Source organism: Adiantum capillus-veneris, chromosome 6 (genome assembly GCF_014529385.1).
Source record: "Adiantum capillus-veneris isolate H3 chromosome 6, ASM1452938v2, whole genome shotgun sequence".
Classification (NCBI taxonomy): Eukaryota; Viridiplantae; Streptophyta; class Polypodiopsida; order Polypodiales; family Pteridaceae; genus Adiantum; species Adiantum capillus-veneris.
Window position 1 is genome coordinate 103,518,131 of NC_140936.1, and position 27,116 is coordinate 103,545,246.

A 27,116-nucleotide genomic window follows, 5' to 3' on the forward strand; every position below is an offset into this window, starting at 1 on the left:
TTAGTGAGGTCGAGGTAGATGATGATCAGAATATTAAAAACAACAAGATGAATGAAGTTAATTAAGCTCAATACGATAAGCTCTTCATCTACTGCTGATGCAAAGCAAAATGAGAGATTGACTACTGCAGTCCATGTAGAGACAACTGACGATGGTGTAGATTATTGTGTGAAAAAGCAACTCGCAATGTCAATGCCACTTAGCTCTATGCTAACATGTCCAATGTCAACCGCAGTTCCAATTAGGTCGATGCTTGAATTAAGGCTGCTTGATCAGGCTGTAATTATGCTACGAGTGTCAGTGTTTCGAGCTTACCAATGCGTTTGTATCGCATGTCTGCCCATTTTATAACGCTCATAATGTGTAGCAGGATGGCTCCCTCGACAAAAAATCTAGCAACTACAGCTTCTTGGGCTTAACTATGGAGTTTTGCTCAGGGGCAAAAGCATCATGAAGCTCATGTACAACATCATCGATGTCATATGCATTGATTTTTTGGCCCTTTTTCAGTAAGAAACCCCTCGTAATCTGATGACAATGAAATGTCATTGACAGAAATTTCAACAACTTGATCAGCCGGTAAGCCACCCCTTTTAATGGCAGACTAAGTGTTGTCTCACAATGAGGAAGAGGATGATGACATAACCAACCTCTAGGTGGTGAAAGAGCATTGTCTTTTGTGGACATTCTCCATGTATACATTTGTGAGAGACGTTCTCGCTTTGTCCAATCTACGCATGCCATCGCTATCTCTCTTAGCTTTGCTTTGGTGGAATGGAACATTAGCATCTCTACCAGGGGTTTCTGACAGTTTGCTCACTCCGATGCCACCAGCTCTACTCTGTAGTCGGTCCTTCTCCATCCTTTTGGATAATTTTGCATAAGGGGCATTCTCTTTATCATCTTTGCAGCAGATACTACGGTAAGAATTAGCCAGAGGGTTTGCACAGACATCAAGATTAGCCTCTACTTGACCACCTTTTGTTGCATTGCCCGAAGTTTCATCAACATCCCGGTTGCCTTTTAGAGCCGATATAATGTTGTTCAGAGCAACAGCCTCTGTAACATTTAATGGCCTAGTAACTTGTGTGTAGCAGAAAATAACATGAACATAGTGAGCATTTCATTAGAATATATAGATTCCTAATGAGCATAACAAGAGTGCTTGGGTGGAGAGAGCAACAAAAATCATAACACTTAGTTAGATAGGCATGAACAATACTTCAAAAGAGAGAGAAATTAAGCTATTGATAACAGTTAAGGACCAAATTTACATGGAGCCGGTCCCCCCTCCAAAAGGCTTTGTATTATAGGTTTCCCCCATCAAGGGAGACATTTTATAATACAATTCTTTGTGTTCCTTCAATAACTAGCCAGTGCAATGAAGATGGAAGCTTCAAGCACTAAGCAAACACTTATAAAACACAACATCAATTCCCTCACGGTCTCAGACCCAAGACCTCACACACCTTCGAAGATGGTGAGAGCTAGCGGGGTATGAGAGTAGATTGAGAGGAAGAAGGAGTAGTCTTACGAGAAATAAATATATCTCCTCACATAATCACTCATAAAATCTTAGCATAGCTTAGAAATTAGCATGGTAGAGGAGATGAGCATGCATTGAAGATTGGCTCTTGGTTGGATTTGCATCACAAAGCCAAGAGTTGTTGGTGTAGGCCTCCCTTCTCACAAGCTTGGAGTAGATGATGAGCTTTCCATTAAAGCTTGGGAAGGAGAGAGAGAGTCTTCTTGCTTCACACATGAGCTTCTATGAGTGTGTAAGTGATAATGCCTTTACAAATCAGCCCCCTCTCTCATCTTGGTCAACCCCTCTTGCTAATTCCTCCTGTTGGCTTCCCATTGGACCTTTCCAAGCTTTGCCAATAGGAATTACGAGGCATAAGTGATAGCCTTGTGACGTGTGTCTCCCTTTCCCCTTTTGTGAGAGCTTTAGGTAATTAAATAATACAACTAAGCTCTCATTGGACCCCTTTGTCTTCTGGCCAATAGGAATCAGGCAAGCCATTGGGCTGTTGAATGCGCATTGGACCCTTGGGAGACTGTCCAATAGTCTTCTAGAGAGCTTAATTGTTATTGGTTCTTTTATCAAGTGTTTTTAAATGAATTAAATTAAAAGTACTCTAACCTAATTCTCATTGGTCCACCTCTATGGCCATTTAATAGGATTTGAGTGCACCTTGGGGGTAGCTAAGCTAGGGAGCTGAAATGTGTCCCTTATTCCCTTTTTATAAAGGGACTTGCATGAGTGTGTGTGTGTGTGTGTGTGTGTGTGTGTGTGTGTGTGTGTGTGTGTGTGTGTGTGTGTGTGTGTGTGTGTGTTTCTCTCTCATCGCCTACTAAAAGGGCTCGCCCCCATCAATCTAGGACCACTTGAGGACTTTTTGTACACTCACAAAGCATCCAATTCCACTAAGCTTGACCATTTGGACTTACCTTTGAATTTTGGAACCTTAGCATTTTGGAAGATTTAATGGACTGAACCCTAAGGTCTTTGGAGCCCATGGTTGCACATTGCTCTTTTGCAGATGGCCCCCCCTTTGGATCCCTATTTTCCCTCCTTTGGATCCCCACTGTGGCCGGTCTGCCAGCTTAACCAATATTCTAGCTTTTTCTCCCTTGGCACTTCCCCATATTAAATGAGCAGTTTCACATGAGAAAATCATTTAGGAGAATTAGATATTAGTTATTATGACATTACCTCTCTCTTGAAATCATAGTCTTCCTCGACTATGGGATAGAGAAGATAAAGCCCATTCATTAGTCCTTTTTCTAGCTGGTAGAGGATCCCTATTTTACCCTACGACATCATTTCAGAATGGATGACTAATCCATTTGGCGCTTGAGAGCCTAAGGCTTCCGCAAGCATGTCTGTACATTAGTCCTATCAATCTTCCATAGTAGAGTGACAAGCTCTACTTGGTGTTTGGGAGACGTTGTCTCCGCAAACTTGATTCTAAGCATGCATACTACTTCACATTTGTGCACAATAAAGAAAAAGAGAGTCTTATAAGACGAAAACTTTGTGCATTTTAAACATTTGTACATTTTCTTACTCTAGGGAAGCATTGTAAGCATTAACAAGGTTTAGGTTATCCTTTAATTGTATGCCTTGCATCCATCTAGCATCTTCAAAAGGATAATTCTTAAACTTAATAAGATACCGTCGGATAATCTTACCACCTCTTAATACCTTATCTTCATGTCGGAGAATGGACTCGGGCTGCAGTACCTCTTCTTGGTCCTCGATCTCCAGTGGGTCTTCAATAGTTGGTTCTTGAGGTGGCTCTCCTTTGTAGCTTTAGTAGGCTCACATGAAAAGCATTGTGTATGAGCCAATGGCTGGGAAACTTAAGTTGATAGGCCATCTCATTGATTGGTCTAAGAATCTGGAAGGGACCATAGTACCTTTTTGCTAACTTAGCATAGTACTTTTGGTGTCCCGTAGGATTCTTGCCTGTCGTGTGCCTTAATCGAGCCTTGGAAAATTTAAGTAAGACCCAATCATTTTCTTTAAAGGATTGGGCTCTTCTGAGCTTATCAGCAGCAGCCTTTTGCCTTTGCTATGAGACAAGCCAGGTTGATAAATCAAGGATTCTAATAAAAGTTGTTTCCTAACATAAAGATGAAATCCCATTGACATATTTAGAATCCATAAACAACGCATTTTTTCTCACGTTTAAGAGGCATGGCCGCCATTCATAAACCCTGAATATGTTATGAGATATAGTCTAACTAACTTGTGAAAAGTACCCAACTAATCGGGTCCATAGCTTTTAGGGACACGTATATGACTTCTCTAATCTTGGCACAATGAATCTCTAATTTCGCTTCACTTAATAAGAGGGAGTGGAGAGTTTATCAACTAATCAAGGCTACCCATCTTTGAATAGCAACCTGAGCCAGCCCCCACTTTCCACCCCACACTCACACTTTTTATCTTGTTTTCTAATTACTACCACACTGTTTTACATATACAAACAATGTTCCTTAATTAATTCCAGACACAGGTTCTTTTATACAGCCCTTCAAACAATACCAAAATAATTCAAACAAGGCCTAATGAAGACAGTCCTATATTTCAACAAAAATAACTTTTCCAATTTCTCATGAGTTTGCCGCTACCCGCGGACTTCCTCTGTATAACCAACAGAGCCTTTGCAAAGGATTTATTCGCTAACCGCTGTGAGCAGGATGGAAACACACACAACGCCTCTATAATGACCCGACACACACTCTTGGAAGGATATACACACACACTATGGGGCACCACTCGGCTTACACAACACACCTGGCCGAGACAGGGAACACACCTATGGAGTGAGAGGAGAGAGAATATCCGTTTGCTCGCTCCACACAGAGAGGTACACACACACACACACACACACAAAAACTCAGCTCAAAAAAAGAGAATTCCTGATGTTTATATACAATTGAGATTGGGCCAACACCAATGGGGCAAATAGCTCACACAATATGGGTAAAATAAGCCAGATACAATCACAAACTGGAGCAGAAGCTTCGCTCATAGGAGAAATTTACACAGCCAAAAAAGCAGAAAAACAATGAGGAATTTGGAAAAATGGACAGCGCCATCGCGTCTGGAACCGCCCAAAACCCCAGTCTACAATGTCAAAGTGCTCAAATCCGACCTCGGATGAGTAGTTTACGGTCAAAACAGGCTCCAAAAACCCCAAAAACACATTTGCGGCTGTTCTTCCTCTCTTCTCCACGTTTTTTCTGGTCTTCTCTCTGGTTTTCAGTTCCCACACTTAGCTTTATTACTTGGGCACCTTTGGCCTTTTAGATGACCTCAAACGGACCCCGAACAGACCAAAAACTGACCTCGCAGTGCATAGTTGTCACCGTGCTGCATCCATCCGCACACCTGGCACTCAACTTTTTTCAATAATGCATCCCGCCACCACGTGAAGTGGGCCAAAAATATGATCCTCATGATGACCTCTCTGCATAATTATCACAAGAAAACACCCACGTTGTGTCCGTACTTATCCACGTGCAAGTATTGACCCCATTCCACCTCCTGACGCCACTAGATGCCATCTGACGCACCTACTTACCTCATGTCATCGGCCTGCGGATAGCTTCCTCGAGAAGTTTTACGCGCTACTAACTCCTCATTATTGTAGAAAAAACACACTGGTACTGGTGTGAAAATCGATGCACTATGGACATGTTGTCCTACCTGTACACATGTGGGGCCCACGTAACCACCTCGCTCTGGAAAATGGGCAATCCTTTATTCGATGCACCATGCTTGTTTATGTACATATGCGCAATCCCTTGCTCCAAAAAGCTCCTAACATAATTTGCCCATCCCGTAGCCTGCTAGATCATTCATGATCAGCAGTAGCAAAAAGCGATATGCGACTCGCAGCGTCACAGGTCTCCTCATCCTTCACCAATACTGCTTGATCCATAGACAACTCATCTTGCTCAACCATCATTAATCTAGCATGATACAATTTAATACGCAATCCATTTACCCTTGACTAAATCCCATCCAGGTTAGCCAACTGATATGTGCCATTCGGAAAACACTCCACTACCTTGAAAGGGCCTTCCCACTTAATTTGAAACTTCTTTTGGAAGGTGTTGTCCAGCTTACTGTTGTACCGCAAAACCAAATCATGCTTCTTGATACCCTTACTTTTGACCTTTTCATTTATCTTTGCCAAAGCCCTATTTTGCATCTACCCATAATGTTCCAATGCACTCATCCTATCTAGCTGAACCTCTTGTAGCTGTAAAAGCCTCTCTTTGAATGCATCACTAGGTGGCCCAAGCCACTTCTCTAACATCTTGACAGCAGGCAACTCTACTTCCACAGGCAATAGTGCTTCCTTTCCATACACCAAATGAAATGGAGTAAACCCGGTACCTGTCTTCACCGAAGTACGGTAAGCCCATAATGCACTAGGCAATTCCAATCCCAATTCTTTCCTTGGTGCTCTGTCACTTTCGAAAGAATTTTCACCAACTCACCTATGCGCTCCTTGCCGCATTGTCGAAGCAAGGGACTTGCCAATACACCGTGTGCGAGCCACAAATGGCTCCAAGCACACAACAAGCCTAAACTAGCAAGCTCAAGAGAGCAAAGGGTGTGTCACTCACCGCTCTACGCTCGCCTTCGTGGTGGATTCCTCGCCGCGATGAAGAAGAAGCTGCAGTCGTGCCGCGCTCAACCGCTTCGCCGCCGTCGTGCCTTCGTAATGCTCGATCGCACACACACTCTCCCTCTCTCTCTCTCTCTCTCTCTCTCACACACACACACACACACACACAAGGAGGTGAAGAAGAAGAAGATGGAGATGGAGATGGAGCAAGAGCACTCTTCTATTGCACAAATGAGAGAATAAGTGAATTTTAGGTTTAGTTGGCTTTTATATGAGCTCACCCCATTCACACTTGGGCGCCCATGCTTAGCCAACTAATCCCTTGAATGTCCCAGTTAGAGTGCGCCTCTCATCGGCGATCACCCTTACCCTTTTCCTATTGGTCTGACAAGCCCGGTACCTGACTCTAAATAATACAACGTTTATAGATCATAGGGTGTCCGTGTGCCGTGAGGGTTAACATGCACCCCTTCCTGATGTAGATTCCGTCCTCGAAAGCTATCCAGTTGAAGCTCGTTCGTCGAGGTGGAAGAGCATTTGAGATGAATGTCCTTAGCCTTCTTCAGTCACTGCAAAATCAAACAACATTGGCATAGTAATTGCATTCTCATAAGTGATTAAAAAGCATATGCAGTTTTAGGAAGACACATTGATTGGTAAAAGAATTTCAAACAATTTGTTAGCAATGAACATTAAATTGCAATGTAATCAAATGCATAAACAGATGTAAAGGTAAAAAATTAAACAAGTCTGGGGTCACTAATTTGACGGTCGAAAGGCACTAGAGATCGAATATTAATACCATGGGTAAGCTTCTTCATTTTCAGTGGTCAATTAAGTTGTTTAATCGCGAGATCCAAGTATTCATGTTTGAGGGCTGACTAGAGGCTATATCTAGAAAACCTTGTAGTTAAGCTACCATAAAAGGAATTTCTCATGAAATCATCGCCTGACTGATTACTTTTTCTTTGACCCCCCAAGGTCTTTTCACAGTGATTCAATTTGATGTGTGTGCTTATTTTGTATGCCTTGGGTTTTTTGCTTTTCAAGGAAAAGCGCCCACACTGGGAACCTCTAGGGCTCTAGTACCATAGGCGATACATGTGAGTGAAGTACCAATTTAAGCAGGGATCTCTCTTCCAGCTTAAAATTTTACATTGTGGCACTGTGATTTTTTGTTTGTTCATTTTCAGCATTTTAATTTTGTAACTTTGGGGGGTCATATAACACTGTTACCCTCCCCAGGCTCATCACATTAGTAAATCCCTTTATAATACTTAAGCTAAAGGTCAATAGGGTTAAGCCCACTTGAAAGCCCTAGTACATTTCACACAATGCTGCCTAAATTGGATTAAGAACCTAAGTAACCATTGCTTATTAGGAAGGCATTCCCCATGGTATTAAGAGAAGATTTCTAATACCTAGCTTGGTCAAACTAGCTTAGTCGGACTGCTTGATTTTTACACCTAGACAAGTGATTATGACAAAACATTACATTGAATTAAATGTTTGATAGTAAGCAAATGCATTGAATATTAGGCTACCAATCACAATCAAAGCAGACAAACATGGATGCAAAAAGATAAGGGGCAATGCTAATGGACAAGAAACACCTGTTTGTGTCGATGGTCGCGCTTGATTTGAAGTGTGAACGAGAGAAAGGTTCCATGAAGGTCCAAATCCTATAAATAGCAACACGCTCCTGTACACACTAGGAAACAAAAGGAATACCTCCAGGAGGCACATTAGTGGGAAAAGAGAACTTCGCTAATCTCTCAACTCTAAAACAGAAACACTCCTATCGTACTAATCTTACCTACCCTCCATCACTCAAGTGATGAGGATCAAAGGTGTTTTATGGCATAGGTTTCTGTCAATGTACCAGATGTGACATGTGTAGGTCTGAGTCAATGTTTTGACTTTTATTGTGCATACTTGTTTGCTAATTGCTCTTGCTCTTTATTTTTTGTTTTTTGTGAGTATAAAGCTTTATATGTACATTCCCTAAGATTGGGAGATATAGAGGTCAGGGAGAAAGGTTGAGAGGGAAGCAAGTGAATGATGACAGTCAGCAAACACTCCCCCCTTCCTTGGGTAGATCATACCATTTGAAATGAGCTTGTCACCCTTTGAAACCAATTGTTCCAGTTGGTAATCGGTGAGGATTTTTGCCAGTAGTTTTCTATTACCCTAGGTGCCTCGTCAAGTTGCAAGGGTGGTAAGGTACTCTCCCAGGATCGAACTTGAAGTGGTTCATTAGGTGATTCTTGAACACTGGGAGGTGTGGATTCTTTTGTAGCTTCATGGAGGTCCACTACTATAGATGGAGGCTGTGTAGAAGCTTTTACCTCTATGGATGTATTACATGAGGAGCTAGAAGCTTTATGGGACTCCCCCCCTTCCTGAGCTAGGTGGAACAAATCGTTCTTTCTTTGGTACCCAAACTAGCTCTGGACTAGGTGTGTAGCATTCTGTGATCTTTCCCTTTCCACGATCATTGATTCGTTTTGGAGCTACGGGATTGGGCTCACTTGGGTCAGGTGATAGGTAAGAGCACAATCTACGTTTTGGCACCCAGATTTGATCATTTCCTTGATAGTAGCCTTGGGCTTCCAATAGTCGTTTAGGGATCCATCGCAACATTTTCTTACTTTTCTTGGAGCGAGTGGTACGTTTTTTACAAGGCTTCTGTTTTTTAGCACTAGCTATGGTCACTAAAGAAGCTTTAGGGACCCACTTGTATGTTTTCTTCGTTACATTAGGATGAGTCTTGTCGGAAGCGATATGCATTGCTTGTAGCATATTTAAGGGTACAGGCATTTCATCCCCCTCAGGTGTTACCCAGGTCGTCCCCCTATTTTCCCAAATGTCTATGGTTGCTGCTAGGTGGACCCAATCCACATTGTCCGACTCGGTCATCCCAGGTAGGATATCCATATGGACACTCTTTGGGGGTGTGGGGTCCACGTGCGATGTGAAAGGAGAGTCCATTTCCCCACCCCCTTCGTGTGCTTCATTTACATCAGGTTCCGAGCGAGTAGCTCTACCCAATGTTTCCATGAAACGGCTAAACATACTAGTACTAGGCTGTGGAGCTTCGGGAGGTGCATGGCCTTCTCTCTCAGTGTTTTGGGTAGGGTATGCTTCCATGATTTCTGAGTCGGAGGAGGAATCACTAGCGGCTATTTTAGGGTCTTGGGTGGTGCTACCTTGTGTCCCCGCTGAGGGTCTAGAGCCTATCGTGGATGGGTAATGGGTGTCCGTATGAACAGAGGCACTACCAATGTGATCGTGCTCTAACACTCGTCCAGAGCGTAGGTTCATATGACTTGATCCCCTAGAAGTGTCAGTGAGTGCCCGTGAAGGATGCTCACCTAGTATTTTTGGGTGTTTTGCAACCCAAGTCTTCCCTTAATTTGACTTTTTGGTCCTTTTTTTCTGACCCGGCTATAGAATAGAGCGTATGATAGCTCAAAACGAGCGTCTCGGTCAGAGGGTCGTGCCGTGCTTTACAGCCCTCCGTTTGGTCACTCTATGCCCTCGGAATCCCTAAAACTGTCAATTTCCAGTAGGGAACTAGGCCCAAACTAGAAAGTCTAAGGGTGCAAGTGGGAAGAGAAGGGAGGAGAGTGGAGGACTTGTCCCACATGCTCTCATTCCCTCTTGAGGAGGTAGGGTATATATATAAGAGTGAGTCTAGTATATTTCATAAGACTGAGGCCTGGGCCTGGGCCTGGGCCTGGGCTTGGGCTTAGGCTTGGGCTTGGGAAAATGATCCCGATCCCGATCTAACTTTTATACAAACCAACCCGTCCGTTTTAAAACTCACGTTTTTTATTTTTGAAAATTTATCCTCCCCCTCACTCACGTTTTTATTCTTTTTTTTTTCGAAAAAAAAAATTTCCAAAAAAAATTAAATTAATTTTTTTCTTAAATGCAGAAAATGCAGAAATTGAAAATGCAAAAAATTTAACACAGAAAATGCAAAAATTGTAGAAATTGAAACTTGACAGAACCAGAAAATGCAGAAAATGCAAAAACGCAACAAATGCTAACTGTGCAGTGCAAACCAGAAAACGTAGAAAACGCAGAAAACAGAAATCTCCACACAACTACACACACTCATTCCCTGCCTTTCCTATGATAGAAATTGCACCACAAGAAAGCGTAAAGTGCTTAACCGAGCTTAGTGTAGGGCATTTCCCCGGCAGCGGCGCCAAAAATGTGCGCTCCTTGCCGCACTATCGAAGCAAAGGACTTGCCAATACACCGTGTGCGAGCCACAAATGGCTCCAAGCACACAACAAGCCTAAACTAGCAAGCTCAAGAGAGCAAAGGGTGTGTCACTCGCCGCTCTACGCTCGCCTTCGTGGTGGATTCCTCGCCGCGATGAAGAAGAAGCTGCAGTCGTGCCGCGCTCAACCGCTTCGCCGCCGTCGTGCCTCCGTAATGCTCGATCGCACACACACTCTCCCTCTCTCTCTCTCTCTCTCTCTCTCTCTCTCTCTCTCTCTCTCTCTCACACACACACACACACACACACAAAGAGGTGAAGAAGAAGAAGATGGAGATGGAGATGGAGCAAGAGCACTCTTCTATTGCACAAATGAGAGAATAAGTGAATTTTAGGTTTAGTTGGCTTTTATATGAGCTCACCCCATTCACACTTAGGCGCCCATGCTTAGCCAACTAATCCCTTGAATGTCCCAGTTAGAGTGCGCCTCTCATCGGCGATCACCCTTACCCTTTTCCTATTGGTCCGACAAGCCCGGTACCTGACTCTAAATAATACAACGTTTATAGATCATAGGGTGTCCGTGTGCCGTGAGGGTTAACATCACCATTGAATCTTTCATTTAAGCCATTACACTGCAATTAATAAGGAGTGGTATGCTGGTGCCTAATCTTCATCTTTGCGCATAAAATGTCTAGCAGTTTAGCTCTAAATCCTAGCCCCTTGTCCGAAAGTAGCTCTAATGACACCCCAAACTTGCAACATATTTCATCATACACAAATTTTGCCACATCCTTTGCAGTGATTTGTTTTACTGCTATAGCCTCTGCCCATCTAGAGAGATAGTCCACTGCAGTCAAAATATATCTTTTGCCCCTGCTTGTGATAGGTAACGGGCCTATTGCATCAATCCCCCACTTTTCAAACACATCAAATGCCATAATGGTTTTTCGTAGCTCTGGCTTCAACACTCTCTTCCCAAATGCTTGGCACCTATTGCAAGACCTACACCAATGGTGAACATCCTTGTGCAAACTAGGCCATACATACCCCTCTTGCAAGATCTTATGCAAGGTGATCTTTAGAGCAAAATGTCCGCCACATGCACCTTCATGATTCTCTTCCAACACTCTATAAATCTCCTCCCGCCAATGTACACGTCTCAACACGAGATCAGCCCCTTTCATGTACAAGACATCACCAATCAATTTGTACCTATATGCTCTACGCACAAAGCCATACTTTTTAGACTTCTGAATGTCCTTCGGAATGATTCTGTTAGCAAAATCTCCTCTTCTTGAGCCAAACTTTCCCGGACATGATAAAGAGGTAAATTGGTCCTCAACACAAATAGCTCTCCAATCATGCTTTGAGCTGCTTCATGTGCCTCTCCATTTAGAGCACGTTCAATGTGTCTGATGCTCCATGCTTCGAACTTTTTTAACAGGCCTTTAATTTTAAAGCACATTTCCTTCAATGAGGTGTTCTTGCTCTTCCACACACCCAACACTTGCTTCACAACTAACAAGGCATCACCTTTTATGCTCAACCTTCTAACCCCATGCTTCAAACAAATGTGTAATCCGGCTTCCAAAGTAGCATATTCAGCCTCATTGTTACTATGAGCATCCAAACCCTCTCTTGCATACTAACTGTCCCTCTGGATCGTAGAGTGCTATACCCCCTGAAGCCGCATCATGGCTCTTTCTGTATGAGCCATCAAAGAACAAAACATGTGCATTGCTGATCTGTGGCACTTCTTCAACTACCTTTCTCACCACCTCTTCCTTAACAAGAAGGGGATTCTCCTTGTACGTCAACAAATCCGCTAGGGTAGCCCTTGTATTGTCTTCCACTAGAAAAGAGAACTCAAAACCACATTTGACATGTTAGTGCCATTAATTAACTGTGGCAAAAAGGCGTAACTCTTCAAGAAAACAAAAGTTCGTGGTAGCAAGTAATGACGAAATCGTCGACAAGCAAATATTACACTGGCCATCACTAGCTCTACTTCCGAGAACTTTCTCTCTGCTACCAAGTTCACTCGGCTTCCACAATACACTGGCCTCATATAATGGCTGCCCTTCCCCTTTTTCAATAGCATGGCCCCAATGGCATCATCCCCTACTGATGGATTTACATAAAATACTTGCTTCCAATTAGGAGCCTGCATGGCTGACAACCCCCCTAACACCTCTTTCACTTCTTGAAACACTTCCTCACACTTGTCATCCCATTGCAATGGGTCATGATTTGCCACTTGTTGTAATGGATAAAGGAGCTGTGAAGACAATGGAATAAACCGTGCCATGTACTTCACTTTGTGTATAAAGGTTGCCAATTGCTTCGTACTCGTAGGTGATGGAAGAAGAATAATAGACTTAACCTTATCTGGATCAGCCTCATTGCCATTTTCTCACACCATATGGCCCAATAACTTCACTCTTGGCTGTGCTAGATGACATTTCTTTGGATTTAGTTGTCCTCCACATTCATTATATTGAGCCAATACCATCTGCAACTTCTCATGGTGCTCAGCCCTACTGCTGTAGACACAGAAGTCGTCCATAAAAGCTTTAGCACAACTACCAATGAATGGTTCCAATACCCAATTTGCTCTCTCTTGATAGAGAGAAGGTCCATTTGACAACCCAAATGGTAATACTGTGTAGCAATAGCAACCCCATGGCGTAATAAAAGTTGTCTTTGTGCGGTCTTTAAGAGCAATCTTCAATTGAAAATAGCCTGAAAAACCATCACACACACTGTACCTCTCATAGCCAGCCACTGAATCCAAGATTTGATCAATGAATAGAAGAGGATATGGGTTCTTCTTAGTGGCTGCGTTTAAGGGTTTAAAACCTACACAAATCCTCCACTTCCCATCCTTCTTTGGACTGACTACTACTGGACTCACCCATTTTGTGGTTTCCGCTGGAATTATGAACCCTGCCTTCAATAACTTGTCCACCTCTTCCCTCAAGGCTTCCATCTGCTCTTGCCACCCATCCTTCTTAGCCTTTGCCGCACTGGCTTAGCACCTTCTTTCAGCTCTATATGGATCTCTTCTCCTTTGAACCCTCACATCTCTTCATATGAAGTAATGAAAAAATCAAGAAAACTAGCCAGCATGTGCAAATATATCTCCTTCTCCATAGCTGAGAGGTCCCCACTGATCATGTGTGTCATCAATTCTTGCTTCTTTGACGATTCAACCTTGGTTTGCATCAACCCTTCAATCACTTCATAAGGCCCTTCACTTTCATCTTCAACTTCATTCGCAAATGCAACTAAACCAGACTCTTGGATTCCTTTGTCCATCAAAAGAAATGCAACATCAGCATCCTCATCACTGTTGGTAGTGCTATCACTATCCTCATCAGTCACTATGGAATAGTCTTCATCACTAGACTCATCCTCATCTTCATAAAGCTCCTCCAATTGTTTCCTTGTGTCCATATTATAAATCTTCTTGGCACCTGTCTTTCCATAGAGGCTAATCGTACCACGTCTCCAATCTTGAGCAGCTCCCACTGCACGTAACCATGGTCTGCCCAGTATAATAGGATATGCTCACAGCCCCGCTGGCATCACATGAAAATCAACCACTGCCTTTGCATCATATGCTTCCACTTCTAAGCTCTTTACAACACCCAAACATTTTACTTTTTGATGGTTTGCCAATATGATCAGGAAGCCTGACACCCCAGTCACTGTGAGACCCATCTTCTTAATGCATGAGTGTGTTATGACGCATATTTGGGCTCCACCATCCACATAACCTTGTCCCAGATTTTTTATTTTGTGCCACACATCTACTATTGGACAAATGTCTGGTAGCTCATCCATCGCTAACACCTTCACTGAACCCCTCTCTGGCTCTATCTCCATTGGGTTAACCATCCTCTTCCACTCTCGCTTTAGCTTAGGCACCATCTCTATAAGCTGCCTAAAAGTAACATCTGCCTTCCTGCTTGTCAGATCCTCCTTCAAGTCATAGCTTAATTTCCCATCCCCTAGTGGAAAATCTGAAACATGAAACTTGCGACGAGCCCTTCTTTTCCTCTTGGCCTTGACATCCTCGTCTTCATGACTCTTTCCCTTCTTCTTACTAGGACCTGGGGCACTTCTTCCTTCCTTGTCCTCTGCGGTCCTCTTCCCAATAGGCATCACTAATGTATCCTCTAGCTTTGATGCCTTCTCCAACGTGACTACACTTAACACTTTTGTCTTTCCCTTTTCCTCTTGGATTAATCCACTGGTTCCTTCTTTTCTCTTAATTTCAATGCCATAATCATTTGACCTAGTTAGCACCTGTCTTGGCAATGGATACATGTCTCCCCCCATCCTTGGTGGCTTATCACATTGCGGGCTAATGTGGCCCAACTCTCCGCAATTATAACATGTGGGCGTCTGCCTCCAGAACCTGCCATTACTTTGTCCACCACCATTCCTGGGTCTTTCCTCACCTCCTGGCTGATTTGCAAACCTCCCTCGACCTCGATTATTTCCCACTTGACCTAGCATGTTTAAGCTGAGATTCTTCATTAAATCTACCACTTGCCTCATGTCTTGCCTTAGCCCATCATCTTGCACTGCTGTAGTGACCACTGCTGGCATAACCTGAGGAGTAACAGGAACCACTAGTTCATGATGAACCCCTGGCATGCGTCCTTGTAAAGAGTCCATAGGCTGAAATTCAGACCTCATGGGCAAAGACTCTACTCCTAGCAGGCTCATTTTCCTCAGCTTCCACTCTTTGTTTCTTGCTACTTCTAGTGCATCTTCATATGTTCTAGGCTTCTTTAGCTCCACTCTCCAACGTATATTCTCCCAAAGACCAGCCAAGAACCTATCCTTCTTCATCATGTCAGGCGGGGATACCTGTGGTGCTAAGGCCTTGCACATCCGCTCCCATGCCAATGAGAACTTACGTATGTACGCATCTACTGGCTCACCTTCCTTTTGCACCAAACCTTGTACTTCTTGCCACACTTTGTCAGGATCTTCTGTTTTCACAAACTCCACTTCCAATCCATGCCCTAGATTGTCCCAACTCAACCTTACGGGTGGATCGGCCGCACGCAGCTCCTCTTCAAATGCTTTGGACCAAACACATGCATCACTCTTCAAACAAATCTGGAGAAGACGTAACATATGTGACATGTCATGGATCTGGTTGCTAATGCAAGCAACCTCCATCTTTTCCAAAAAGTCTTCCACATCTTCATCACTTCTTCCATGAAACTCCGGATAAGAGAAAGCCATGGCTACCCAAGTTTAATGCTTTAAGAATCCCTTCGAACACACGTGCAAGAACCCAAAACTTTTGACTGACTCAATCCCCAGAAACCTCAATGGAGCTCAACTTTAGATAAGGACAAACACATGCACATCAAATGAGTTTTCATAGTTAATCATCGGAATTACAACAGGCAAAGGACATTCCAGGATCTCTCTTAATCTTCTTGGCCCGAACATAAAGACTATGCGCTGCTGGAAAAAAATCTTCCTGGACACATGCACATTTATCTGGATTCTTTGATTTAAATAAAAAGGAGTGAATTGAGGGCCATTTTGATCATCCATTAAAGTCAACCATGCAGCTCCCAAGAAAGCACACCTGTCTTATCCTCTGATTTTGCCAAAATTTCAACAGCATAACAGCATAAATGGCTTAAAAGACCAAAAAACTAGCCATCATAACTTGGAAAATGTTTTACAGAGTTTCCCCAGAAGTGGAGCAGTGAGAACCCAAAATATAGACTGTATATGTATGCATAAACTGCCAACAATAGAACCCGAGCATCAGGTAGGAATCACTAGTACATAGCCTATGGCGAGGTCACGAAAAGGGTGCTCCAGCTACCTGTACCTGTGTGAATCACATGTACATGTCCCTGTAACCTGTAACCTGTAATCTGCAAACTGTAATCCCGAATGGCGAAGCTGGAAGCTCGAAGCAGAAGGTACTCGAAGAAGATCCTCAGTGGGGGCACCAAAAGAATGTGAGCGGGATGGAAACACACACAACGCCTCTATAATGACCCGACACACACTCTTGGAAGGATATACACACACACTACGGGGCACCACTCATCTTACACAACACACCTGGCCGAGACGGGGAACACACCTATGGAGTGAGAGGAGAGAGACTATCCGTTTGCCCATTCCACACAGAGAGGTACACACACATACACACACTCAAAAACTCAGCTCAAAAGAGGAGAATTCCTGATGTTTATATACAATTGAGCTTGGGCCAACACCAATGGGGCAAATAGCTCACACAATATGGGTAAAATAAGCTAGATACAATCACAAACTGGAGCAGAAGCTTCGCTCATAGGAGAAACTTACACAGCCAAAACAGCAAAAAAACAGTGAGGAATTTGGAAAAATGGACAGCGCCATAGCGTCCAGAACGGCCCAAAACCCCAGTCTTCAATGTCAAAGTGCTCAAATCCGACCTCGGATGAGCAGTTTACGGGCAAAACAGGCTCCAAAAACCCCAAAAACACATTTGCGGCTGTTCTTCCTCTCTTCTCCACGTTTTTTCTGGTCTTCTCTCTGGTTTTCAGTTCCCACACTTAGCTTTATTACTTGGGCACCCTTGGTCTTTTAGATGACCTCAAAAGGACCCCGAACAGGCCAAAAACTGACCTCGCAGTGCATAGTTGTCACCCTGCTACATCCATCCGCACACCTGGCACTCAACTTTTTCCAATAATGTATCCCGCCACCACGTAAAGTGGGCCCAAAATATGATCCTCATGATGACCTCTCTGCATAATTATCACAAGAAAACACCCACGTTGTGTCCGTACTTATCCACGTGCAAGTATTGACCCCATTCCACCTCCTGACGCCACTAGATGCCATCTGACGCACCTGCTTACCTCATGTCATCGGCCTGCGGATAGCTTCCTCGAGAAGTTTTATGCGCTACTAACTCCTCATTATTGTAGAAAAAACACACTGGTACTGGTGTGAAAATCGATGCACTATGTACATGATGTCCTACATGTACACATGTGGGGCCCACGTAACCAACTCGCTCTGGAAAATGGGCAATCCTTTATTCGATGCACCATGCATGTTTATGTACATATGCGCAATCCCTTGCTCCAAAAAGCTCCTGACATAATTTGCCAGATAGTTGTCACCCTGCTGCATCCATCCGCACACCTGGCACTCTACTTTTTCCAATAATGCATCCCGCCACCACATGAAGTGGGCCCAAAAGATGATCCTCATGATGACCTCTCTGCATAATTATCACAAGAAAACACCCACGTTGTGTCCGTACTCATCCACGTGCAAGTATTGACCCCATTCGACCTCCTGACGCCACTAGATGCCATCTGACGTACCTACTTACGTCATGTCGTCGGCCTGTGGATAGCTTCCTCGAGAAGTTTTACGTGCTACTAACTCCTCATTATAGAAAAAACACACTAGTACTGGTGATAGTGAAAATCGATGCACTATGTACATGCTGTCCTACCTGTACACATGTGGGCCCCACGTAACCACCTGGCTCTGGAAAATGGGAAATCCTTTATTCGATGCACCATGCATGTTTATGTACATATGCACAATCCCTTGCTCCAAAAAACTCTTGACACCGCGAATTGCGCAACCTTGTCATCTCGCTAACCCCGAGGCATCTTGCTACCCACGAGGCATCCCGCTAACCGTGACGAAGAAAAGAGAGATGATAACCTTAGCTTAATCTTTTGCTAATCGCGAAATCATCTCGCTAACCGCGAGGCACAAAAGATATTCTTCCAATAATATTTTCTTTAATTGATTCTTCAAACAGGATCAACCAACTCTTCATATCGCCAGTAACAAATTATCAAACAATAACAATTTAACAAACAATGACAATTTATCAAACAGTTCTTTCACTAATCTATGAAAACATATGCTTGTCTCTTGTGATAGAATCACGTTTCTTGGACAGTTTAAGAGATTCTTTATGCTTGACTTCCCAAGTCAACATGAATAACAATGCAGAATTATAAATTTGTCTTACCAAATTAGCGACATGTTCTATTACCTCCCGTATTTAAGGTTGGACGATTTCACCTTCTTTCGGAGTCGATACCTCCGCTTGAGATTGGAGTAGATGATATCTTCTTTTGCACCTTCCGTGAAGATGGAATGACATGACCATCCTTCGAGCTTCGGATCACTCGCTTCGGGGCCATCGTAACGAGGTAGAGAAAAGGGAAAGAGAGTCAAGAATCCGAAGGGCAACACGACAATGGTAGAGAAGACTTGGAGATGGAGATGGCTTGAAGGTAAGAGCTTGAGGGAAAGAAGGTAACTCCGATGTCAAGGCAAGAGAGCTTCCGCTTCTGAGAGTGTGTATCTGTGTCTCTTAAAAGTGAAGGGAGAGGGTCCTTTATATAGGCTCTCAAGGCTAGCTAAGAATAGAGGGAAGCAAAGAGAGATAAGTTTGCGTACGTTCGCGGCTCTAAAAAATAAAATAAAAAAGTCTTTTTTATTTATTTTGCGGACACAAAATCCAATGCGTGATTTCGGTTCTCCAATTTTAAAAGAAGCTTGGCTTCAAAGACAAAAACTCTAAACTTAACTCCCTCCTCTTTCTTTCCTAAAAATACTCCTCCTTTCCTAAAATTGCTCTCTCTTTCCTAAAAGGTGAACTCTTATCTTTATATACAGTCTTGAGGCTTAAGTTTCCCATCAACCTATGGTTTTTAAGTGAATAAGGGTCATAATTCATAGTTCAAGAGTCCGATTTCCGATCCGATCGTTCCGTTGGAACGCTTTAAGACTTAACAAAATACAACCTTAAATATTTGTAAAGTAAATGAAATACTTTTATTGAAAAATGTTGGGTACATTACAAGTTGCACCATCGCTTTCTTCAGAAGATGAAGAATTTGAGCAGGTGACCTCTTTCTTGCCTTGGTTATCTTTGTCCGCACCATCACTTTCTTCATAAGAGGAAGAGGATGAAGAAGATGGAGAAGAGGATGACCTCTTTCTCGCCTTTTTCTTCTCTTGATTTTTGTCATCCCTCTTTGAATTATGGTGTGGAGAAGTGTACGATGGTCTTCTCCGTTTAGGAGGTGATGGAGAGCGTTCAGCCCGCCGTCTTCGTTGAGCCATCTCCGTCGAGGTGGCAGGAGACACACTTCTTTCTCGTTTCTTTGGTGGGGGCTCTTGAATTCTCCTTTGGGAAGGAGATGCATCATCAAGAAGAAAATTTTTGAGCCCTTTGTATGGATCCTCTTCTTCTTCCCAAATCGAAGAGAGGCCTCTTTTGGAAGTCTCGCAAGGAGGCTTCCTAGGTACTCTCTCTTCATGGTGGGGAGCTTAGAGAATCCCATGAGAACGTAGTCGCCTTTGCACTTCACTTTGGACGGATGGATTGTCCATGGCCTGTTGAAGCCTAGAAACAAGGTAGTTAACAAGCATAGGGGCATCATGAGTAGCCTACTCATTAGAAAAATCAAAGCTATCAACATTAATTTCACTCTCTTTATAATTCTCAGCCATTCTAACAACTTTCGGTGTAGACTTCTTTTTGGTGTACTATGGCACTTCAAGCCCTAGTTGCTACTCCTCTTTACCCCTTTAGAAAAGCACTCAAGCTATTGTACCCGTGGCTCGAATACCATTAATTGCAAGAAATAGAAGAGAGGGTCTTTCAACACCAAAACAGCACCGGCTCCAATCAAGCTTCTAATAGCTCAATAGTGATTAAGCCGTAGGCAAGTCCCGTAGGACTCCACTAGTAAGACCATAGCTCTCGATGGTGATGCCCCGTTATCTGCACCAAGGCAGACGCACTACAAGGCTGAAAAATCCATATTCTACTCACTCAATTGCAATTAATAATAACAACCATTTATAGCTAACTTGAGGACCTCCCTTCTTGAGCAAGATAACAGAAACCTTGTGCTCTGATACCAATGTAACATTTAATGGCCTAGTAACTTGTGTGTAGAGAAAAATAACATGAACATAGTGAGCATTTCATTAGAATAGATTCCTAATGAGCATAACAAGAGTGCTTGGGTGGAGAGAGCAACAAAAATCATAACACCTAGTTAGATAGGCATGAACAATACTTCAAAAGAGAGAGAAATTAAGCTATTGACAACAGTTGAGGACCGGATTTACATGGAGCCGGTCCCCCCTCTAAAAGGCTTTGTATTATAGGTTTCCGCCATCAAGGGAGACATTTTACAATACAATTCTTTGTGTTCCTTCAATCACTATCCAATGAAATGAAGATGGAAGCTTCAAGCACTAAGCAAACACTTATAAAACACAACATCAAATCCCTCACGGTCTCAGACCCAAGACCTCATAGACCTTCAAGATGGTGAGAGCTAGCGGGGTATGAGAGTAGATTAAGAGGAAGAAGGAGTAATCTTACGAGAAAGAAATATATCTCTTCACATAATCACTCATAAAATCTTAGCATAGCTTAGTAATTAGCATGGTAGAGGAGATGAGCATGCATTGAAGCTTGGCTCTTGGTTGGATTTGCATCACAAAGCCAAGAGTTGTTGGTGTAGGCCTCCCTTCTCACAAGCTTGGAGTAGATGATGAGCTTTCCATTAAAGCTTGGTAAGGAGAGAGAGAGAGAGAGTCTTCTTGCTTCACACATGAGCTTTTGTGAGTGTGTAAGTGATAATGCCTTTACAAATCAGCCCCCTCTCTCATCTTGGTTGACCCCTCTTGCTAATTCCTCCTGCTGGCTTCCCATTGGACCTTTCCAAGCTTTGCCAATAGGAATTAATAGGCATAAGTGATAGCCTTGTGACATGTGTCCCCCTTTCCCCTTTTGTGATAGCTTTAGGTAATTAAATAATGCAACTAAGCTCTCATTGGACCCCTTTGTCTTTTGGCCAACAGGAATCAGGCAAGCCATTGGGCTGTTGAATGCTCATTGGACCCCTTGGGAGACTATCCAATAGTTCTCTAGAGAGCTTAATTCTTATTGGTTCTTTTATCAAGTGTTTTTAAATGAATTAAACTAAAAGTACTCTAGCCTAATTCCCATTGGTCCACCTGTATGGCCATCCAAGGATTTGAGTGCACCTTGGGGGCAACTGGGCTAGGGAGCTGACATGTGTTCCTTATTCCCTTTGCGTAAAGGGACTTGCATGCGAGTGTACGTGTGTGTGTGTGTGTGTGTGTGTGTGTGTGTGTGTGTGTGTGTGTGTGTGTGTGTGTGTGTGTGTGTGTGTGTGTGTGTTTCTCTCTCATCCCCTACTAAAAGGGCTCACCCCCATCAATCTAGGACCACTTAAAGACTTTTTTGTACACTCACAAAGCATCCAATTCCACTAAGCTTGACCATTTGGACTTACCTTTGAATTTTGGAACCTTAGCATTTTGGAAGCCTTAATGGGATGAACCCTAAGGTCTTTGGAGCCCATGGTTGCACATTGCTCTTTTGTAGATGGCCTCTCCTTTGGATCCCTATTGTGGCCGATCTGCCAGCTTAACCAATATTCTAGCTTTTTCTTCCCTGGCACTTACCCATGTCAAATGATCAGTTTCACATGAGAAAATCATTTTGAAGAATTAGATATTAGTTATTATGACAGTCTCTCGATGCAGAGATGCGCTTTCTTGAACTAGGGTGTCCCTAACCACCGGTTGAACCACACTTTGCTTGCAGGATTTGAGAGAATGGTGGAGCAGAGGACTTCCCACAGTGGAGGGTCTATCTTCCAATCCATGTGATCGGTGCTTCTTATCTACTTTTGTTTCTGCTTCATGTCTTACGAAGAGATCATGACAGCTAGTGCCATGTGTACGCCCAGGCCAGAGAGAGAGAGAGAGAGAGAGAGAGAGAGACAGAGAGAGAGAGAGAGAGAGAGAGAAGGACGTCTGCATGAGGGTACCAATGCGTGTAAAGCAGGAGACAACGAGGGAAAAAGAGGTAAGTAGGGGGATGGCGGCACAACTGAGAGAAAGAGAGAGTGAGACGTTCGACAACTGTGGTTGGCAAACATACAAATAAAAAAGACTGAGAGAGAGACAGCTGTGGTTAGCACCACTCCACATGGTTGAAAGTGGTAGGCGAGAAAGATCGTTGCTGCGTGGTGGGCGAGTGAGGTGAGAGAGGGATTACGGCAGCAGCTAGTGCATGCGCGCATGCTGGGAATTGAGGTGGTGGGCGAGAGTGAGTAGCCAAGACAGTAAACAAGGGATAGAGATAAGTAGGTGAATGGCTGCATGAAAGCAAGACAGATTATAAATAATTTTTTAAAAAAAGTGGACAACACATGTACTGCAGCAACGAGGGTATAGAGAAAGAGAGAGATACAATTGCATGCGCTTGGCCTTGGCCTTGAGGTTCCGTCCAATCACAAGTGGCATGAATGTGCTATGCGTCGTTTGGAAGCGGAAAAGAGAGCATATTATGCATTTGAGAACCTGTGTAATGCGGGAAACATCAAGTGTTGGGTTCTCAAGAAGTAGCTTTTTGATGCATTGGTGACAGCGGTTCTTCTTTATGGAGTTGAAGAGTGGGGCGGGAGCATCTCAAAGTCCACTTGGAAAGAGTTTGAGAATGTCCAAAAGCATTTTCTTACAAAATTTCTCCAAGTTAAGACACAAATGCCATATATGCTCCTAATTCTTGAGTCGGAATCTCTTCTAATTGGGGTTATGGGCATGGAAAGGGTTGTGGAGTACATGATAAAGATGCGTCAAAACCCCTCATCAACTTCCCACAATTGCATGGGAAGCAAGTAAAAAAGTTCAAAAGACGCATAAAAGCAAGATCTTGAGCACGGGATGGATGCAAGACATAAAGAAGTGATTTGGGAGATGGGATGCATTACACTTGCTACAAGATGCTTCAATTGACTCCCAAGTGAATGAAGCTTTTCTACAACGCCAATGTATTACGGCTTGGGAGAAATCCGATGAGTCACGCTTCATACATTACACCACCCATATTGCCCCCAACTACAAAACCATGTTCTTCGTTGAAAGAGGAAACCATACTCACACTTACATGCTTAAGCATGTCCCCTTGTTGGTGATACGCACTATCGCAGCCATTCGGCTTAGCTCCCATTCCCTTTGATGTGAGACATGGCATTGGGGCAATGGAGAAGAGTCAAATCGACTGTGCACACTATGCTCACTACAAGTTCGAGACTCTGAGTACCACGCACTACTAGAGTGCTCAGCTTTTGGACATATCCAAACTTGCTTCTGTCACATTTTCAGCCATGACTTGGACCTACACACTTTCCTCTCCTAGCCACAATGTGGACTCTCCATTACAACTCTCATCACCACAATTTTGGAGCATCGAGAGTCGCTCATTAGCCATACACATACTACATCACATGTAACTTTGGTCCCATAGGTCATATTTGACTTCGGAGGACGATAATAAAATCTCTCTCTCTCTCTCTCTCTCTCTCTCTCTCTCTCTCTCCTAGCTAGTAGCACTTCTAGTTTCATTTAATATTGCTTTTGTACCAAACATGATATCAAATTCACCAGTTTGTGTCTCATAGGTCATTTTGGCCATTTGAAGACGTTAATATATTATTGCGAAAATTACCAAAATACCCCTCTAATTTGTGGAAATTCCCAAAATACCCCTCAGATTTCAAAAATTCCCAAAACACCCTTGTGTCTATTTTGGTTGGATTGATCAAGATTTTCTAATCTTTATTCTTCTTTGACAATTGAAATCAATTTTTGAGTGCTTAGCATGTGACTTGTCAGAAATTATCCTCGAAAATAATGAAGCAATTCATTCCAAAGCCTACATAACCAACTTAAATTCTTTTTATAGCATCTTGTAATGATAGACAATCAATCTTCTTATGAAAACTACAAAAAAAATTATCTTTGGAGAAATTTAATCTCACAACCTGGGGTTTTTTGGAAAATTTGGAAAATTTGGAGGGCATTTCGGAAATTTATGACAAAATAGTGGGGGTATTTTGGGAATTTTTTTCAAAGTAGATAGGTATTTTGGTAATTTTTGCTATATTATTTTGGCCTTGATCTTGAAGTTGATATATCATTTTGGCCTCAATCTAGCAGTTAACATATCATTTCGTTTCTTTCCCATGGCCATCAACTTCAACATTCTAAGGATCACCTAACCGGCTCTCTCTCTCTCTCTCTCTCTCTCTCTCTCTCTCTCACACACACACACACACACACATGGGGATTGACTCATCTAGGTATATCTCACGTGGGGATTGACTCATCTGGGTATATCTCACGCCAGTTTCTCCAAATGGGTTTGACGCATGAGGTTGATCGAAGGAGTGGAACCGCCGTTCGATGTTGAACTGGGTTGGGCCTGCAAATCTCATCGTTACTCTCTCTCTCTCTCTCTCTCTCTCTCTCTCTCTCTCTCTCTCTCTCTCTCTGTGTGTGTGTGTGTGTGTGTGTGTGTGTGTGTGAAGCCTCCTCGACATTTTGTCCTTTAAAACCACTTCCATTTGCACTTGCAAGCGATCGAAACACTCCATACGACAAGTTCAACGTATCTAAACTGGCTTCCTGATGTAATGTCATGTGACTTTAATTTCCAGTACGGTTCGAGAAATATGCATCTCAGCTTAATACCGTGCATATAAATTAGGAAAAATTATCAAAATACCCCTCTAATTTGTGGAAATTCCCAAAATATCTTTGTATCTATTTTTGTCAGATTGTTCAAGATTTTCTAATCTTTATTCCTTTTGACAATTGAGATTCGTTTTTGAGTGCCTAGCATGTAATTTATCACATATTACCTCGCAAAAAAAAGACAATTATGTCTAAAAATAATGAAGCGATTCATTTCCAAAGCCTATATAACCAACTCAAGTTCTAGTTTTAGCATCTTGCATTGATAGACAATAAGCCTTCTTATGAAAAGCTACAAATTTTTTTATATTTGAAGAAATTTAATCGCACAGCCAGGGGTATTTTGGAAACTTTAAAAATTTTGAAGGGCATTTTGGGGATTTGTGACAAAATAATGGGGGTATTTTTGAAATTCTAGAGGTATTCTGGGAATTTCCATAAATTAGAGGAGAATTTTGGTAATTTTCCCTATAATCTACTCACCGTTGTGACTTTTACAACAACAACCAAAAAAAAAAAAGATGGGACTACAAAATTATTTTGAGCTTCCACCTTGCAGAACGGACTACAAGAGGACCCAGAAACTGCCCGCCACCAAAAAGGGAGCTCATGTGATTAGAGGCTGTCCTCTTTTGACTTTGAATCGCATGCATTTTGTAGAAGTTTCTAAAAAAGACTAGCCTAACGAGGTTGCATATGTTTCAAGCTCTATATCGTTAGAAGGATGTAGCCCCTTTTGTGAATCTTCACATACACAATCGTGCATTGCATGATCGAGTCTTAGTCTTGAGAGCACATTAGCAAAATTCTTTTCAATTGTGCATAAGAGTATACTAAGTAGTGGAAATTTTTAAAGTGGGGCTTTCGCATGTCGCAATCACAAGATCCTTATGATGCTAGGCAATGTAGGCATTCACAACTTGCCTTATGATATTGATGGGATATCTCTTCAGGCATTACGATGAGGAAGGGAGATACCCAAACTCTCACTGCACACTTTTGAGGTGCAGCTAGTTTTTTGGGGTTGGGGTTTTTTTGGGGGGGGGGGGGGGGGGGGGGGGGGGGGGGGGGGGGGGGGGGCGGGGGCGGGGGGGCCACTCATAAATGTCAATCCCCCCTCTGTGTGGCCATACGCTAGCACACGCATGGTGGACCGTAGGAGGCTCTAATGATATAGAACCTCCCACGTTTTGAATATGTCAACATGTGTGGTCCTTGACACTAAGTTCCACATGGAATCAAATGCCCAAGGATGGTGGGATCGACGACTAAGGGTGATTGCCATTTAGGGGCGTTGCATTCGACCCTAGTCCTGTATGTGTAAGGCGATGAGTCTACCAACTATGCTATGCATGTATGTTGCTAAAGTTGGAAAGTATATTAATGCTATGGTAAACTTAAGACCCCTCTCCTCTCGTTTACTTTTCCAATTTTGACGATGATCTGTGTCAAAATTTCAGCCTTATAAATCCCACTGCTCTCACTTCCAGTTCCATTAATACTCCCTAGGAATTAATCCTAAGGTTGTGTGGTTCCAATCAATAGCTTAGGTCATAAAATACACTTAAAGGGTTTTCAATTGTTTATAGCTAGAAAACAAGTGATAATTTGATCAGGCTTGTAAGGCTGTCAGATTGATCTTTAATGCTTGCACCAGGGCTAGAAAAGCACATTTTCCCTTACTGGTGAAAATAAGGGCAAACTTGAAACTCTCTTGGTTGTTAGGTCACAATGATTACACTAAAAATTGTGTAAATTTCCCAGTTCTCTTAAAGACAACAAGCTCAAAATCTACTCAGGATTTTACAATTTTAGCCGGTTAAAATACATTGGACCTCGGTTTTTTCTAACACTGACTTGCACATATCTAGACGCCTTGTCATTGCCAGTTGTTTGAAAGTATTTCCCGTGGACTCTCTCTCTCTCTCTCATTACATGTTATGAGAGCTGCTTTTGTTGTTGAGATGTGTTGGGATATTTCATTTCCTTGAATAGAGAAAAGAGCTTCTTTTGAAACTTTTATGTGGGTTTCCCATAGAAGTATTATTTTTTCTTTTGTACAATTTCTTCAACGTGGTTAAGCTCATTCTCTTTGTGAAGAAATTCTTCATAGG

At 42.8% G+C, this 27,116-nt stretch overlaps 1 pseudogene; it reads right to left on the reverse strand.

The window, feature by feature from the left end:
• Positions 1-399: 399 nt before the first annotated feature.
• On the reverse strand, positions 400-22,166 carry LOC147456007 (uncharacterized; annotated as a pseudogene).
• Positions 22,167-27,116: the final 4,950 nt, after the last annotated feature.